General features: G+C 42.4%; 1 long non-coding RNA gene across 1 annotated transcript in view; it reads left to right on the top strand.

Annotated features, from left to right (window-relative positions):
- Nucleotides 1-2,715: 2,715 nt before the first annotated feature.
- Nucleotides 2,716-6,726, top strand: part of LOC116071899 — an 18,135-nt gene continuing 14,124 nt past the window's right edge. Inside the window, exon 1 of the long non-coding RNA XR_004111228.1 lies at nucleotides 2,716-3,360. This is a non-coding gene — a long non-coding RNA (uncharacterized LOC116071899). The remainder of the gene's footprint in view (nucleotides 3,361-6,726) is intronic.

Here is a 6,726-nt window from a genome sequence, read left to right as displayed (position 1 = left end):
CCTTTACCAACAGAACTATCTCCCCAGATCCGTTTTTATCCTCAAAGTCTTGGTTGCCCAATCTAATGCTTTCTTTCTAACTCACTACATCAGTGGGCCGCCCATTCCCATGTGGGTTCCATCTCTGCCCCTGCATCTCTACAGTGGTTTACAGCAAGCTGTAAGGAGCGCGGTCTCTCCTCTTGAGGAGCTACGGTTGCCTTTTCAGATCACGTGGGACCCTCCGGCGTTCAGTGGAGACTGACAGCTCTTGCCTTTCAGAAGCTTCTTCTCATGGTGTAGATGGATCTCCGTTGCCCGCTGTTATTCCTGGGTATAAATTCCTTAACTTTGGACTTTGCAGGAAACCAAATTCTACCTGGTTGGATTACCAACAAGTGTTATCATTGGACCTGGACATTTGTCATTGAACTTCATCAATAAAATGGCACTATGAAGGCACATAAGCCACCTCATTTTGTGAATATATTTAGAGAAATTTTACTCTCTATGGACATAGATGAATAGATGGTAAAACATGTTTTCAATCACTGGATTGTTTTTTTTTTTTTAATAACGAGTTACCCAGATGAGAAAGGACACACCCTCCCTGGACACACATGTGCTTTCTATGAGCACACAGCTTTTCTCTGAACACACGTGCTTTCTAGCCCTTTCTCTTCTGCTTGCTTCTGCCTCTTTATTGACATGATTTCTCCTTCTGGATACATACTAGCTGTGCATTTTCTGTCTCTTAAAACATTGTACTTGTGCTCCTCTCTGTTGGTGAAGGTAGCCAGTCTAGAATGGGTGTATTTGTAAGTGTAAAGCACATCTTTCTAAGCCTTCCATTTGTTTTCAGAGTCTTTGAGGCCTTGATTATATCACAATGGTCCCTGTGAAGAAAATTGGTTTGTTTGAAAACAGGGCAAATAGTTTACAAGCCAATGAGATGCATTCCAAGCATGGGGAATGAGTACGATTGAAATAAATGGTAGTATTAATGCAAAAGTCTATTTTTATTCAGTAAAAACAATTAAGGTAATTAACAAGCAAAGACCGAGTTGACGTTGTAGATTCAAAACTAATGACAGTAAGAACAAAGCTTTTATCTAATTCCAAATCAATGGCATTAATCGTTTCTAAACCCATTATTTCTGAACTCAATACTTTTTAAAAATTAACTTGCAAAATTTTTAAGTCATAAATAAATCTTTTCTGTTTTTAAGCAATAAAGAAAGTTCCTGTACTTTGATAGGTCATGACTCCCAATTTGAAAATGAGCCATTTTCTGCAAAATTGTATTGTACGAAGTCTTCCTTCCGAAGCACACAGCCTTTTAGCTCCCAGTCCCTTCGGTGTAATGAAACCCTAACATGAGGATCACTTGGCTGCTCTCTCAGAGCTTTTGTTAAGGTAGTTTGCCTGCATTTATTTATAGTTTTTCTGAAAGCTGTGATAATAATGGTTTGGGACCTGATATTTGGAAAGGAGCAAATTAAAAGTATGTTTCTGAGAACGATAAACACTTGAAATTTAGCACAGATTAAATGCAGATAAAGTTCAAGTGTATCTACAATCTTTTCACTTTTATCTAATGGTCACTTGAGTAGAAACCTCTCCAGCAGTGTTCAGCAAGGTTCCAGCGTTTGAGGTCTGGAATTGCACTGGGTTACTGTCCAGTCTAGGACTGCAGTGAAAACTGAGGCTTTGCTTTAGGGAGGGAGTGTTGGATGTGGAAAAACTGCTGTGGTCCTCCTCCTGTAGGTATTTCTATTGAAGGTCACATGATCAAACATCCTCCCTGTTGGCAGGCTATTGGTAAAAATGGTGAAGTGTGACTAATTATTATAACAACATTTAGTAAAGCAAGTGATTGTTAATAATAAGCAAAAGATCATTTTTTAACGTTTGCTAGTATGAATTAATTATACATAGTAGTGGGTGTCAGTAAGATACTTCTTGTTTCTAATGTATTTGGATTTCTCTGACCCTTCCATACTTCCTGATAGCTTCTTCTTTTCATAGCCTGCTTTCTTCTGCTGTGTGTGTGTGTGTGTGTGTTTGTGTGTGCACACGCATGTGTGTGTGTGTGTGTGTTAATGGTGGATGTGGTTGCAGAGAGGAGCTCTTAGCTCTTCTTAGAGAGACAGGAGGGGAAGTTAGGCACTGCATCCTAGTGAGAGAGTGCCTGAACTAACTCTTTTCAGGGACAAAGAATATTCTGTGTGATGTATGCTGTATATAGAGAAAGATGCTAGCGTTGGTCCTACAAAGAGGGTGAGGCAAGCAGGGTCTGACAATCGTGCTTGGGAAGGAATGAGAAGATCCCTTAGAACCTGCACTAGACACTGAACACTGGTAGTCAACAGAGCAGCAGGTGATCAATGACAGGGCTCAGGGCTCAGGCAAAGGACTTGAAGCTAGCGTGCTCTGACAGCCTGGGAAAACATGTGAAAGAGCAACAAATCTCTGCCACGCCCGCCTCGACCAGCAAGAAAGACGCGACCCAAGCTCTGCCTTTTAGCAGTTTATTCAGGAACCTTTTTTTAACAGTGTTTCTCCTCCTGCTTCTCCCTCCTGCTTCTACAGCTACTACTGCTTCTTCTGGAGCCCTTACTTAAGCCCCGCCTTCCAGCCCCACCCTCGGCCGTTAAGTACTCCCAAGCTTAGCCAATCCCAATGGGCTACATGGCAAAAGCGGATAGGTCACCAGAAGCGGAAGCAACCAATGGCAGCAAGCTTAGCCAAAGGAGAGCTTGTCCACTCCCTCTGGGGGCGCAGCTGAAAACGGCTCTCCACAAGTCTCCATGGGATGTAGAGGCAGGATTGGCGAGACCATTTTAGGAGAAGTTGGGATAGCTTGAGGGTTTGAGTTTTAAGTCTTATTTTTTTAAGTCTGCTGAGAAGTAGCTCAGGATTGGGAGGAAGTTCCGAAGAGCCATGGCTACAAACAGCTTGCAGGGCCCTGAAGTGAGAAAGGCTCATGCCAAGAGACCCCAACAACTCCTGTTTTCTCTGGCACATCCACATGACATATTGGAAGTTCTAAGAATAGTAGAGGAAAGCCTTGAGGTGGACTCAAAGCTGAGCAACAAATGTGAGGGCCACAGAGTGGAAATCACTTCAATCAGGAGCAAGTGACACTCAGTTTAGCTTATACAATGAGGACTTCAATTATTCTCTAGGCGAGGTCCTGGATCACAGAGCAGAGCTTGACCATCTCAGGACCTCTTGAAGTATCTACCTCCCAGATAAAGATACATCCCCAGTATCTCCCCAGCTGCAGAACCCATGGGCTGGGTCTCTATGCTCTTCAACTCTTCTCTGGATGTTTCACGAGTCGGCATGGATACCAGAAGGAGAAACAAGCCATCTGAGGTAACATAGTAATCCATTGCTTAATCTAGGACCAAGTTCAAAAGATTTCACCTTAAGTCTCTTGGACCAAACTTTACTGTATCATTTTTTTTTTAAAGATTTCTCATCTGAATGGTGTTTGTCAATGGATTTTCCTTTGAATATCAAACTAACGGTGAAAAATAATCTTATTACTAAATGAGAAAAAGTATCTTCAGCAGAGAGTTCTCCACAGGCTTGCTATAGTGGTGTTCTGACACTGAACTTGTTCACAGCCAGTGTACTCTGCTGTCTTCTTCTTACAACTTGAAATTCTTCTCTTAGGTATTTGTTGACTTATTTGTGTATATGTTTGAGACCCATGCGGAGGCCGGAATGCAATTTTCAGGAGTCAGTTCTCTCCTTCCACCTTGTGGGATCTGGGGATTAAAGTCAGGCTTTCAGGTAGCAGACAGGCTATCTCTCTGGTACTCAATCTGCATTTATTTTTTGAGGTACACTCTGATTTTAATTTTTACCTTAAAGTTGCTAAAGTTGAATACACAGAGGTGAAATTACAGTAGTGAAGGTTTGGGTCTGTCTGTCACTCTGCTGGACATTTTTGGACATTAAATGGATGTCTTTGTACAGACTGACTCTAGGTGATTGATCATACAGTTTAAAGATTTGTTTTTATTTTGTTTTGAAAGAGTAGTTGCCCTGCATGTATACATGCATGTGCCCATGGAGCCTAAGAGAGAGCATCAGACACCCTGGAGCCAGAGTTTCAGATGAGTCCCCATGTGTAGGCTGGGAACTGAGCCCAGGTCCTCTGCAAGAGCTAGTATCTTGACCACTGAGCCCAACCAAACACTTTAAATCAAAGGTTGTTCGTATTATCTACTTATTCTCTTCTCTGGCCTCTCCCCTGTTGAGTCTATTCCTGTGGTAGACACAGTTCCTGAGAACTGAAAGAATTGACTTCCTCTGAGGTAGGAGTTCCTCTTACTTACCAGCCTAATTAGAAGGATCTTGACTTGTTCTTGGGTTTTTCCAGGTGGTGCCATGTTCTTATGAAAAGGCACTGGCTGTTTTCCCAGTAGATGCTGTGTGGATAAGGCTCCACTTCAGTCTGGATGGTCACTTTCCAGCCACGGAGGTTTCATATCACTATAAAATCCTATGCTTATTAAGCATTGTAATTTTGTGAAAATGGAGGATTGCAAAAAATATTGTTGCTGGTATCTTATTTCAGCCTCAAACACCATTTGAAGTAGAAAAAGCAGGGCTCTACGTTGTTCCACACAAGAACAGTAGAGGCTTGGGGTTGTCTAATTTTCTAATCCTGACTTATGTAAAGGCAGATCATGTTCCATGATCCTGCAAAATCTTTCAGGACCAATTCAAAAACTAAACTGTGGATGTTTTTCAAGGAATCACAAAGCCAAGGTCTTAAATCTAAGAGAGAAGGCACATCTTAGTGTAGCTTTGTACTTAGAATTTAAAATGTCTAGATTTGCTTTCACATGCAGATTATTAAAAACTAAAATGGAGACTGTGGCAGGCTGTTTGACAGGCTGACCTGGTAGAGCTAACCCTGTGTATACCAGAGTGTGGTGAGACCTCCATTGTGGAGACGTATCAGTGGGCTACATTGGGTGCCGCACATCCATTCATAAAATCCAACCTTTAAGGTTTTCACTAGCACATAAAAGATTCATATTTATGTAATCTTGTATCTCCCTTTTTCAGAGATGCCTCAGAGTGAATTCGTGCAAATACCTACGATCGTCAGCCGAGGGAATACCTGTAGTTCTGTCTTCACGACTCATGGGGAAGACTCAGTCCATGAGTACATAGTGAAGCTATCTCTTGTAGAATTAAATTATGAAAGATAATGGAAGAGTGAATTTTTTAAATGGCTGCCTCTTAGCTATCATTGGTAAAAGTGTATGTACCCAAATGAGCTTCCTACCCCCTAATCTTTAATTTCATTTATCTCCTTAAATTGCCATTTATTGCCAGCTGTGGCAACATTGTTATTCCTCATTAAGAACTAACCTTATTCAGTTGGAAATCTCATCCCTCTGTGTTTGCTAATATAGTTTTAGAAGAATCCTCCTATTCTGATTGGTCACCACTCAGTGGTTTTCAATGTGATGGACGGTATGTTGTTGGCTGTCCAGCCCTGTGGGGACGGTACATCTGTGGTTGCCCAGCCCCATGGGGATGGTGCAGGGCAGACTCACTCAGGCTTCCTTTGAACACAGAAATGAAAATCAATAAACAATTTGAACTTCTTGGAGGGGAATTTTTCTCCTCTAATGAATATACAAGCTTGGTTACAGCTTAATTCAGAGACTGAATTTACTCAGTGTTTTACCTTCACCGTAAGCATGACAAACAGACGTGCCCATGACACATCCCACTGGGAAACTTAATGAGCTTTTGTTGTTGTTTTGTTGTTGTTTTGTTTGCTTGTTAAAGCATGCTCTCCCATCTTAAGCCACACAAAAATGTGAAGACAGCTCAAATTATATTTAGTTGAGGTAGAGCATTGGAGGGGGTGGGGGAGGCCAGTAAGTGCCAGTGATAGGGTTTATCTATAGACACAGAGTTTTAAAGGAAAGAAAACACTCAGGTCATTAATAACAATGAAAAAATCATAACTAAATCAAACCACACGAAGATGTTGTGTTTTTGTATGTACATGTACACCTGTGTGTGCCCCAGGGGAGAAGGAGTACATCTGCTGTATTCTTCCATCTTTCTTGACCTCATTACCTCGAGCTAGGTCTCTCGGTGAACATGAAGTTAGCCTTGTATCCAGAAATCCCAAGTGGTCCTGCTGCCTGCCATAGCCGTGAGGCGAAAGGTGTGTGTGAGATGTGTGCCCAGCTTTTTGCATTGCGTTCTGAGGATTCCAGCTCGGGTCCTCAAGCTTGAGTAGCAGGAGACAGTGACATCATACACGCCTCGGTGTCAGAACTCACCCCGCCTAAAGCCTTGCTGGTTCCCTCATTCCAATACACAGGGTCAGGGCTGAGATGGCTCAGTGGCAAAGGTGCTTGCCTTTGAAGTCCTGATCCTCTGGCTTCCATCTCCTTGGAGTTGGAGTAGGGGTATGCATCAACACACATTATTAACACAGTGCTGAAGCTCAAACCTAGGTCACCGTGCATACTAGGCAGGTACTCTACCAAAGAAGTTCCATCACCAGCCCCCAGTTCACTTTGAAAAGAGAGTATGTATGCATGCATGCATGTATGTATGTATGTATGTATGTATGTATGTATGTATTCTCTCTCCATCTCTCCCTCTCTTCCTCTGTCTCCCTCTCTCCCTCCTTCCCTCTCTCTCTTCCTTCCTCTGTCCCTCCTTCTCTCTCTCTCTCTCTCTCTCTCTCTC

Source organism: Mastomys coucha, unplaced genomic scaffold (genome assembly GCF_008632895.1).
Source record: "Mastomys coucha isolate ucsf_1 unplaced genomic scaffold, UCSF_Mcou_1 pScaffold1, whole genome shotgun sequence".
NCBI lineage: Eukaryota > Metazoa > Chordata > Mammalia > Rodentia > Muridae > Mastomys > Mastomys coucha.
The sequence above is the reverse complement of the archived record's forward strand: the minus strand, read 5'-3'. Positions and strand labels throughout refer to the sequence as shown.